The 12,402-nt window shown below is 44.0% G+C and overlaps 1 pseudogene; it reads right to left on the minus strand.

Annotated features, from left to right (window-relative positions):
• Positions 1-6,733: 6,733 nt before the first annotated feature.
• LOC123047851 (uncharacterized) lies at positions 6,734-6,872 on the minus strand (annotated as a pseudogene).
• Positions 6,873-12,402: the final 5,530 nt, after the last annotated feature.

Below are 12,402 nucleotides of genomic sequence, written 5' to 3' on the forward strand. Positions count from 1 at the left end.
CTTGCGTATTTTTTAGGAGTAGTATTTTGTAGACTCTGGGGTTGGGCCTTCTTTGCATGCAACTACTGCTGAGCGCGCTCCCCCGGCCAGTTGAAACATTTGGGCCGCGCCGAATCCTGTTTGGGAGCAACTAATTAACGAGCGCTCCTTTGGGAGCCTCAACGATCAGCGCCATTTGGCGCGCTCTCAGCAATTCGCCACGTGTCGCGCTCTGGGCACTCTCTTTGAATTTTATTTTTTTATTTTTTCGCATGCGTTTTCGGCTTTTTAAACAGTTTTTATGTTTTTTTTGACGTTTTGGTTTTCCACCGGTCTTTCCTAGCTTTTTGACCAAAAAATATTTCAATTTTTTTTTGCGCAAAAAAGTATTTTTTTTTCGCGAAAGGCACGGTTGTGCTTTCGCAAGAGGCACGGTTGTGCTTTCGCGAGAGGCACGGCTGTGCCTCTTGGAAACGAAAAAAAACGTGTTTTTTATTTTTTTTCCTTTCGTGAGAGGCACGGTTTTACTTTCATGAGAGGCACGGTTGTGCTTTCGTGAGAGTCACGGCCGTGTCTTTTGGAAACGGAAAAAAAATATGTTTTCTGTTTTTTTATTTCGCGAGAGGCACGGTTTTGCTTCCGCGAGAGGCACAATTGTGCTTTCACGAGAGTCACGGCCGTGCCTCCTCGGAAACAAAAAAAAAACATATTTTCTATTTTTTTCTTCTGCGAGAGGCACGATTTTGCTTCCGCGAGAGGCACGGTTGTGATTTCGTCATAGGCACGGAAAGGGAAAAAACCCGTGCTCCCGGTTCGGTTTTTTCGTCCATTTTTGTGTGAAAAAAAGTTCGTCAAAATCTATCAACATTGGATCTAGTTTTGAAGACCTCGACGCGAGAAATCCAACGGCAAAAGTGGTTGGAGATTTGGACACACGGTTTAAGAGATAAAACATTTTGAATAAACGGATCTACAAAAAAAAAAGGAAAACTCCCAGGTTGCGACAAATGGCGCACATACAGCACGCCACTTGTCGCAACCTGGGGAAGTTGGAGTGATCTCCGCAAGGGGTACTCGTTAACTAGTGATTTCGGCCTTGTTCGCAAGCTTGCTTATGTCTATATATTGCACTAATTTTGAAGCCCATATAATCTACTTTCTCTGTTCCTAAATATTTGTCTTTGTACAGATTTCAACAAGTGACTACATACGGAGCAAAATGAATGAATCTATATTCTAAAATATGTCTATATACATCTGTATGTGGTAGTCTATTTGAAATCTCTAAAAAGACAAATATTTAGGAACGGAGGGAGTAGTCAAGTATGCATGTAATCTAGATATAGCATGACATATTTGGTTGGTAATCCGTATAATGATACCCTTGTACTCCCTCTGTAAATAAAGAAATATAAGAGCGTTTAAATCACTGAAGTGGTGATCTAAACACTCTTATATTTCTTTACGGAGAGAGTGCCTATGAACATTATGCATTAATAAAGTTGGGCGAGAATTTTCAACAACAAAAAGCGAATATGTCGAAAGAAAACATTTTTGTAATTATTCTGATATACTAGTAGTATTTCAGAAGAAAACTTATAAAGGAGGAGCTATGGGATACAATTTTTGTCCCGGCTTATCTTTGAGTTATATATTGACTGCATCGGATATTACAAAATCAGGGATCTGTTACACTGCCTACTAATTACAACTATATATATGGCCTATATTCTTTTTCATTCAAAAAGAATAAAAGTAATATATATAGTTGTAATTAACAGGCAGTGTTCTCTTCGATCTTTCCTTCTGGCTGGCTGCTTCGGTTCCCTTGAACCGCGAGAGGTGCCGTTACTCGGCAACATCCATGCTTGAGCCGGAAAGGTACCACCTTAATTTCTACTCCCTCCATCTCATAATATAAGAACGTTTTTACATCACTGTAGTGTTAAAAACGTTTTTATATTTTGGGACAGAGGAGTAGCACGTACTCCCTCCGTTTCAAAATAGATGACCCAATTTTATACTAAAGTTAGTATAAAGTTGGGTCATCTATTTTGGAACGGAGGAAGTATGTTTTTTCGTACCACGCCCTCAATGGCATTTGTTCATTCAGCGATTGTACTCAATATTCTGATTTGCACCGCGGCATTCAAAAAGTCACGGATTACATTGAAGGACACACAATCCATGTCTACAAATAGTGCATGCTTAACACATTTGTGAGCTGCATCATTGGCCTCTCCCAGCAAATTGCAGCTCAAACACCTGAAAGTATACTACTACGGGATGTTTTTGCCCACCCCGTGCTGATGACAGTTCCAAAAAAGTAAATCATCATCTCTGACCCGTCGGCGACCCGTCAAAGGCCGACCAATCAGTGGTGTCCATAGTATGACCGATCATGCATGAGGCATGTCACTACTGACCAGCCCTCCCACTTTGGGCAATCAATGTGTGGTGTTGTGCAGCCGTGGCACAAACTTACGTGCAAGAAGATATTGAATGTTTGTTTTTTTGGTCTTAAAATTGTGCGAATAGGCAGAAGCATCTTACCTCGTTCAGAGGGACGCGTTACGTGTTATATAATCAGGGGCGCACCTCCCTGGCAACAGCGCATACAAAGTAGTTGGAGATCTTCTAGAGAGATAAGAAGATTACATCTTGGAGAACAAGAGATAAGAGAGAGAGAGAGAGATTACAAAGAGGTATTCGGTTACAACCTATACTCTATCTCTCCTAATGGTATACGCCAACAGGTGTATATGCTCCATACATACGTGACACAATATATGTGTTTGACACCCTCCCTTAATCACAACTTCATCAAGTTGAGATTATATTTGAAGTCTTCAAAACTTTTAACAGGAAGGGCCTTGGTGAATCCATCTGCAATTTGATCCTGAGAGTGCACAAAGCGAATGTCAAGTTGCTTTTGAGCCACTCTTTCTCTGACAAAATGGAAATCAATCTCTATATGTTTTGTCCTGGCATGAAAAACAGGGTTAGCAGATAGATATGTAGCACCCAAGTTATCACACCACAGACAGGGAACCTTTGCACTTTTAACACCAAGTTCTTTCAACATGGATTGTACCCATATAATCTCAGCTGTAGCATTTGCTAATGCTTTGTACTTGTGATGGATCTGGAAACTGTGGCTTGTTTTCTTGCACACCAAGAAATCAGGTTAGGACCAAAGAAGACTGCAAAGCCACCAGTTGAACGTCTATCATCCAGGCATCCTGCCCAATCTGAATCTGAGAAGGCACTCAAAAGTATAGATGATGACTTACTAAGATTAAGACCAACATTGAGGGTGTGCTTAACATATCTGACTATGCGCTTCGCAGCAGTCCAATGAACTGTAGTAGGTGCATGAAGAAACTGGCAGACTTTATTAACAGCAAACGAAATATCAGGTCTTGTAAGTGTTAAATATTGAAGGGCACCTACTAGACTTCTGTACTTTGTGCTGTCATCTGAGTTCAACGGTTGCCCCTCTGTAAGAGATAATTTTTCAGAACTTGACAATGGAGTAGGTGAGGGTTTACAACCTTGCAAGCCAGCCTTTTTTACCAAATCTGTTGCATACTTTTCTTGAGATAGATGAATGCCATCTTCATGCTTCTTCACCTCTATCCCTAGAAAGTAGTCAACTCTCCAAGATCCGTGAGGGCAAATTCTGCACTGAGATCCTTCAAGAGTCCTGAGATAGCCTCATCAGATGAACTTGTGACAATAATATCATCAACATATATGAGAACAAATATGTTTGTGTTGCACTTATTGTAAATGAACATTGAGGTATCTGACTTAGAAGGTATAAAACCAAGTGTCTGCATTTTGTGACTGAGACGTGAGTACCATGCTCTAGGAGCTTGTTTCAATCCATATAGTGCTTTATCAAGTTTGCACACATGAAGAGGTTTATTCTTACTTTCAAACCCAGGTGGTTGTTTCATGTACACTTCCTCTTCCAGAACACCACGAAGAAACACGTTTTTTACATCTAGTTGTCTAAGACTCCAACCTCTAGAGACTGCAATAGACAAGACAAGACGGATGGTGGCTGCTTTAACAACAGGACTAAAGGTGTCCTCATAGTCTATACCATACCGTTGTTTAAAACCCTTTGCCACAAGGCGTGCTTTGTAGCGATCAATGGTTCCATCAGATTTCCTTTTGATCCTAAAGACCCATTTGCAATCAATGAGGTTTTTACCTTGCTGTGGAGGGACCAAATGCCAGGTTTTGTTCCTTTTTAGGGCCATGTATTCTTCTGTCATGGCCTCTCTCCAATGTTCATCACCAAGTGCTTCCTCAAGCGTGTATGGTTCTCCTGGTTCTCCTGTGGAGAAGATCATACCATATTTTGTTATATGTTTATAATCAATAAGTTGGATTACCCTTTTCTGCAGTTGTGTACGTCGTGGTGCTGGTGTAGAGGATCCCACGACATCTACAGGAGTTGCACCAGGCGCTGATCCCAAGGAGGATGCGGTTGCAGCAGCTGCGTCGGGCACCAGATCAGCTGCGTCAGGCGCTGGATCTTCTGTGGCGGCAGATGAGCCACTGGCATGCAGATGAGGCGCAGAAGATCCAGGCTCAGCCCCCCGTGCGTCAGTGGTGGAGCCCACGCCGGTCGGACGATGCAGACCGCGCCGCTCGTAACACACCGGTTGGACCGGGAAACAAGCGCTCGCAGGCGGCAGACACATGGGCATCGGGGATTGGTGCGGGGCGACAATCACGCGATCGCCAGCCGCTGGCTGGCGCGGGCCAGGTGCGGGACCAGATCCTGTCGCTCGGTCGGGCGCACCTGAGGCAGCTGTTGGCGCGGACTCCGGGGCGGATCGACCCAGGCCTGCAGTGGGTGCAGATCCCGGGGTGGATTCGGCTGACGGATCTGCAGCGCCTGTCAGCCCCGATCCCGAGGGGGATTTGCTCCCGGATTCTGGACACATGAAATAAGGCCCGACTGCACCAATTTCTTCAGGATTTTCTCATCCGTTTTTTTCTATACCGTCTCCTGATCACAGTTTTGTGCCCCTTGAGCAAGCCCGGTGAGATTAGGAGATAAAAGAAGGATTTCTTTACGGAGTAATGCACCGGCATTGGGATGAAGTTCAGAGAAAGGAAACTTAGTCTCGTCAAAAACCACATCTCGTGAAATATAGACGCGGCCAGTAGAGACGTCAAGACACTTCACCCCCTTGTGTTGAACACTACCCAAGAAAAACACACTGTTTTGAATGAAACATTAGTTTGCGGGTGTTGTAAGGACGGAGATTGGGCCAACATGCGCACCCAAAAACATGAAGCGATGTACAATATGGTTTGACATGAAGTAGCCTTTCGGTGGGAGTTTCATTGTTTATGACACGACTTGGAAGCATGTTGATAATGTGTACAATAGTGAGGAAAGCCTCATCCCAGAATTTGAGGGGCATAGAGGCACCTGCTAGGAGGGCTAAACCAACTTCAACTATGTGCCTATGCTTGCGCTCAGCTGAGCCGTTTTGTTGGTGAGCGTGAGGGCATGACACATGATGGGAAATGCCAAGTGTTTGGAAGAAGTAATTGAGCTTCTCATATTCCCCTCCCTAGTCGGATTGGACAGCAAGTATTTTGCTATCAAACTGGCGTTCAACGAGTGCTTGGAAGTTTTTAAATACTTGAAACACTTCGGATCTTTTCTTAAGAAGATAGATCCAAGAAAACTTGCTATAGTCATCAATAAAGCTGACATAGTATGTGTGTCTCCCAACAGAGCTAGGGGCAGGACCCCAAACATCAGAAAATATTAATTGCAAAGGTTTAGTAGAGACACTGGTAGAGATGGGATAAGGCAATTGATGACATTTTGCTCTTTGGCATGAATCACAAATAGTTTCTATATTACGCTCACCAACAAACGGGAGCTTATTTTTCCTAAGCAAACGTTCAACTAAGGAAAAAGAGGCATGTCCTAGATGATCGTGCCATCGTGTGGACGAAAGCTTGATAGCACCACAAGCTTGTTTATTGTGGCTTCGAAACTCCGGAATCAACGGGTAAAGTCCTCGAACACATCTACCTCGATAGAGAGTTTTCTTCGTGGCCTGATCCTTGATCAAGAAGAAAAAGGGATGAAACTCAATGAAAACATTATTGTCAATGGTGATGCGATGAACAGACAGAAGGTTTTTGTTGGCACTAGGAACATGCAGGATTTTACGAAGATGAATCTTACGGGAAGGGGTACGAAAAACTGAATGACCTATATGACAGATCCTGATACCTGCACCACTCGCGGTGTGGATCTGATCCTTCCCTTGATACTTTTTGCGGAGAGTCACCTTCTCCAGCTCGCCTGTGAGATGGTTGGTGGCGCCGCTGTCTAGATACTAGTTGGTATCCACGCCATAGGCTCCCTCCGTGGCTGCGGCCACCTTGTCATCGTCTTCAGAAGATGCATCGTCCTCATCAAATCTGTACCAGCAATCCTTGGCCGTGTGGCCGGGCTTGCCGCAGATCTGACAACGGACAACATCGGGGCGGGACTTGCCATAGCCACCACGACGCCCCCCGGTGTTGGTGGAGTTGGGGCGCCCGGAGCGAGGGCTTGAGTTGGTGGAGTTGCCGGGACCGCCGTGCTTGCCCTTGGGACGAGGAGGACCGCGATGGCGCGAGGAGTAGCCGCCACGGCCACGCGTGGCCGCGTTTGCAGACGACTTGAAGCCACCACCGGAGTTCTGGAACTGGGCCATGCGCTGATCGAAGTTGCTGAGCATGGCAAAGAGCTCGTCGAGGGAGACGGGCGTGACGCGGGCGTCGAGGGCCGAGACAAGGGGCTGGTAGTCCATGTCTAGCCCATGGATGATGTAGGAGATCAGCTCGTCATCCTGGATGGCTTTTCCGGCCGAGGCGAGTTCATCGGCGAGGCCACGCATGGAGGCAAAGTAGGCGGCGACTGATTGATTACCTTTCTGGGCATTGATGAGGGCGGTGCGAATGTTGTTGACTCGGCTCAAGGACTGCGACGAAAACATGCCCGCCAGCGCCGTCCAGAGTGTGTGCGCGGTGGTGATCGCGGTCACCGTGACGAGCACCTCTTTGGAGAGGTTGCTTAGCAGGAAGCCGAGCACCTGCTGGTCCTCCCTGACCCAGATGGGGTGGAGAGGGTTGGGCTCAGAAGTCTCCTTCCCGTCCTTGTCCTTGGTGACGAGAAGGCTAGCTGGTTCCGGCATGGTGCCGTCCGCATAGCCAAAGAGACCGGCCCCTCTCAGCTGGGGCGTGATCTGTGTCCGCCATAGCACATAATTTTTGCGGGAAAGCTTCTCTGTGACCTGGCCGTTTAGGCTTGAGTGGAAGGTGGCGGAGGAGGAAGACATGGATGCTATTGCTACTGGAACCCTAGATGAGTTTGGAAGAGGCAGCTCTGATTACCATGTGCGAATAGGCAGAAGCGTCTTACCTCGTTCAGAGGGACGCGTTACGTGTTATATAATCAGGGGCGCACCTCCCTGGCAACAACGCATACAAAGTAGTTGGAGATCTTCTAGAGAGATAAGAAGATTACATCTTGGAGAACAAGAGATAAGAGAGAGAGATTACAAAGAGGTATTCGGTTACAACCTATACTCTATCTCTCCTAATGGTATACGCCAACAGGTGTATATGCTCCATACATACGTGACACAATATATGGGTTTGACAAAAATATCTATTTAGAACTTGTAACCAGTACAGAAACCAAGAAAACTGCGATAACAATGAGTAGTACATTAGGACCAAAAGAAAATGAACTCAAGGAGCACAAGTAAGAGCTGAGATATGTGTCTATGTTGAGTTTGGACAAGATTGCCGCGTGACAAAATCGATTCTATGATTGGCAGCACCTAAAAATTAATCTTCACATTGTATCTAGGTACTCAACATAGGTGTTGGTCTGCCACAACCTACAAACAGCAGAGTCGTCCAATGTCAATAACTTATATATTAATAAGAATTAGATCTGAACTTTAAAATTAAACTAGCATCCGTGGAGGCTTAAGATTTGTGATAGGGTAGCTTAAATGGACATATGCACAAGGCAAGTGGAACGAAATTTCAATCTAATTATAACAAATTGGAACAGTATTCCATGCATAATATAGGAACCGAAAATGCATTTCATACATCAATAAAATAACTGAATTCAGGAGGCACAAAAACCTACGAGTTATAGAGTGCAACACTAACGGAACTAATCCACCAGAAAATTTCTTGACCTGCAAGTCTCGACATTGTATCTACATTATACACAATAACCTTACTATAGAGATTGCCACACAACATAGTGAGATGGTGGTTAAAAAGTATCCTCTACCATAGAGGAGAAACCGTGTTTTGAGAAAGAACAACTAAAGTCTATCCTTGCGCTACTGACCTACGTGTTGTCATAAGAAAATAAAAAGATCAACAACTGTCGAGTGGCAACTAATGTTTGATGTTATACATATAGCCAAGTTTACCTTCACACTTCATGAATGCATAGGCAAATCAACTAGCAAGATTTACAATTCCCAACGGACACTTTTTGTTTACGATGTGATGCAAGAAGTTTTTATCATTCTCTCGAAATTTATGACATGCAACATCTTATGTTCCAATGTTAGTAGGGTGTCACTGTTCAAAAAATGTTGGCACGCAAAAAAAAAATTAGTAGGGCGTACTTAATTACATCCCAGCCGTAATTCAGAACTTCTCCAAATTAGATAAATCAAATTTGAGAAGTTAATTTGACCCTAGATGAGGAATATTTATTCTTATATATAGACAGACATCAAACTGATTATTTCCATCTTGCGGTATTTTACATTTTTTAAGTGTCTAAGCATGGTGGCATCCAAATGTAACCAAATATGTACTGGTGACATGTTTGCATGCAAACTGAGATAGAAGTTATATGTGGATACTTCCACATGTAATCAATAAGACCGACTTAAAGGTCCGTAAACTCGGATTGTATGGAAGATACCTTGTCAATGAGGAGAGAAATAGCTCTATTAAATCAGTGCATTATAAAACTCACAAAAGATAGGAAATATAGGTCTGTGGAGGTACCTATTTAGAGCCTTTGGAAAAAACATGGTTGTCGAGCACTGGCGGCACCTCGCCTCATGAAGAACTCATGCTTGACAAGGCTTTCTTTGAACCTATGCCCACTAATGCTCAAATCATGTGACATGGGATTCCATTGGAATTCCTCTAGCAATGTGCCATTGCTATCACAGTGGAACATGTAACGTGCAGACATGCTGTAGACCAACATATCTCCCTTGTGGGACAAAATGAAATGTCGTGTATCTCTATGGCGACATAATCTCTCGACCTGGAATTTAACATGGTACTTGAATGACCATACCTCCTTCTCGTAGTCCTCCAGTACCCAGATTCTGGCCACTCTCCTCCCATCGTCGAAGCAACTGAAGCCAATCAAACCTTCCAAGTTGAATAAGCAAGTGTCGCAGCTGGTAGAACCAGGTGGGCAACACATGGGCCTGAATGACTCGACCTCTGTGTCAAAAATGAGTATGCCCTCCACATTGTTGCGAAGCCATCCAGGTTCCCAGTGAAGGCAGCTACCAAACACGACTGGTGGGTCCACATAAAGAGGGTCCATTCTGTTCCCGACCATCATAGCTTTCACGTTGGCAGGGGTATTCGAAGGAACTCCGATGCACCTCGGTGAGCCTCTCTGCTGCACCGTAAGGATGTACCAGGCAGCGGCTTTGTGCCGCCTCCCATCCCAGTGGCTCTCTTTCCAGTATAGGATGTGGTACTCGCCCAATCGGTCGTGCAGGTACATCGCCGCTATCTTGATGTTGATGTGGTCGAGGCTCCGGAGTGGAGCACACTGACGCGTGGCTGGGTTACAGATGTTGAAGCAACCGTCAGACGCGCTGATCAGGACAAGGCCATCGCAGGCGGAGTGCAGCTTGAAGCCATCCCAGTCGTTGTAATCGTCGAACCCAAGGACAGGACGGCCACGGTCGCGCCCCAATATTGGGAGACCGGCCTCTCTATTCGTACTGCATGTGCCGCTGTAGAGCGCGACGAGGGGGAGCGACGGCTGGCGCCGGTGGTGGGTCAGGAGGAAATCAGGGGCGGAAGCGAGACGGCGCCAGGACCGGCAGACAGCACGGCAGCGGAGGATGTCCCTGGCCGGAAGGCGCACGAGGATCTCCCACACCAGGATCTCTTCCGGTAGACGGTCGACACGACGGCTGCGCGTCCGCCTCTCCGCAGGTTCCTCCTCGGCCTCAGGCGCAGTCACGAAGCTGTTGTTGTCGGCTGCCTCCTGCTCGGCCCTAGCGGCGGATGTAGGGTCTCGGATCAGCAGGGAGACGACGAGTATCCGCCGCAGGGTCCTGGCCATCGTGATGGCTACTTGCTTGGGCAAAGCAGGAGCGATCGCCGCCGCCCTCCTCGCAGTTTCAGAGAGAGGTTCGAGGCTTCGGTTAGGATCTGCCGGCTTTGCCTTTTTTTTTAGTCAACGCCGGCTTGGACTTGTGGCGTGTGCACCCGTCCTCCGCGCTGGGCCAGCCCATTTTTATTTTATTTGCTAAAAAAATGTTTATTTATTTTTCTCTTACACACATAGGCGGGAAACGCTAAAAAAATACGCACTTGACAAGTTTTGAAGCTAAAAAAATGTGTCTTTATTTTTCACTCGCACGCATAGGCGGAAAACGCAAAAAATATAATCAGTTCACAAGTTTCGAACCCAGGATCTACAGCAACAAACGCGCTGGTACAACCAGTTGACCTAGCTACCAAACCTGTTTGTGTAGCGACACAAAGCAATAAGAATCAACACCAGATTCGAATATTTTAAAATTTTGACCGCTATTTTTTTAGGGTTTATGAAAAGCGTTCACCTTTCAAATATGTGAACAAATTACGAAACTAAATTTGGAAAATTCAAGCAAACTTTTGGAACATGCACATTTCATAAAAATCCCGAAGAAAGATTGAAAACATGAAAGTTTTTAAAATTCACAAACAATTTTGAAACAGAAACATTTTTCAAACTCCTGATTTTTATTGAAAACATGGACATTTTTAGAATTTTATGAAATATAGGAATATGTTTTAAACTCCGAAACAAAATTATAACACACAAACATTTTGAAAAATTTGTGTGGAATTTTTGAAATGAACCAATTTTTAAAACCGCAAACATTTCTTTAACAAGTTGTCGAAAATATGGAACAAAAACATTCTGAACAATTTTATAATCTGGTTCATGAACAACTTTATATTCTTTTCAAAATCTGGTTCACGTGGTTCTTATTTGTATGCTTATTTTTTGAAAATATGCAACTTCATGAATTCAAGAAAAAATGTGAAAAAGGTGCGTGGAAGATAATTCAAACTCGCGGCAAATATGTGATAGCATTATTGAATAAAATATGAATGGATGAACATTTTGTAATATACGTTGAACAATTTCCGAATAAATATTCAACAATTGTGCGATATACAATGAACAAATTTCTAATACAAGATGAACATTTTTATAAGTGAGTTAAATTTATGGAAATTACCGTGAAGATTTCCTTAATATACACAATGAACTTTGTATATATACATGAAAAAAGTAAGAAAAAAAGAGAAGATAGAAAAGAAATAATAAAGAAAATGACCCACCGACTCTTTTTCAATTTTATGGTTTCTTTTTCAAAATCTATGAATTGTTTTCCCAAATCCTTGGACTTTCTTTTGAAAATCGATGAACTTATTTTCAAAATTGTTGAACCTTTTCTAAATCCGTGAATGTTTTTTTCGAAATATGTGAACTTTTTTTTGTTTTCGAGCCAGACCGGGCACTTATTTTTTATCGAAAAAATAATGAGGGCCGGCCCAGCAGGGACCAGGGTGTAGCGCCCTTTGCAAATTTTTGTTTCTTAGCGGAAAAAAACTAAAGCGGGCCAGCCCAACAGGGAGCTGGTGTGCGCCCTCTGCGAAATGTCCCAATCCCGGCCATCCAAACGACCCGAAGGTTTGATTTAGACCGGGATTGCATAGTTCAGGGTGCAATCGACCGGGATTTCGACTTGGGGGTTCGTTTCGCCGAACCCATACAAATTCAGGGTTTAAAATGGAATTTTTCCTTTCAAAAGAGAAAAAATACGTCGAAAGTTTTACATAAGTCTAGTTTTACCCCTTTTTTTAGCATACAACTGCGCTTCCTAATTTTACTTTTCTTAGCTTCCTATATGCTTTGGAAGGAAAATTTTGAAGGATTAGAATGATTCAACCACATGTAAGGGCAATGTACAATAGTTGATAAAATAGTCTTATCTAAGTCTTATATGTAATTTAGAGATGACAAAAAACATATCTATAATGGGCCATCTCTTAGCCTTATCTTCAATAGCTGGCTATTCCTGAAAA

The sequence above is a fragment of the Triticum aestivum genome, chromosome 2B, assembly GCF_018294505.1.
Source record: "Triticum aestivum cultivar Chinese Spring chromosome 2B, IWGSC CS RefSeq v2.1, whole genome shotgun sequence".
NCBI classification, from domain to species: Eukaryota; Viridiplantae; Streptophyta; class Magnoliopsida; order Poales; family Poaceae; genus Triticum; species Triticum aestivum.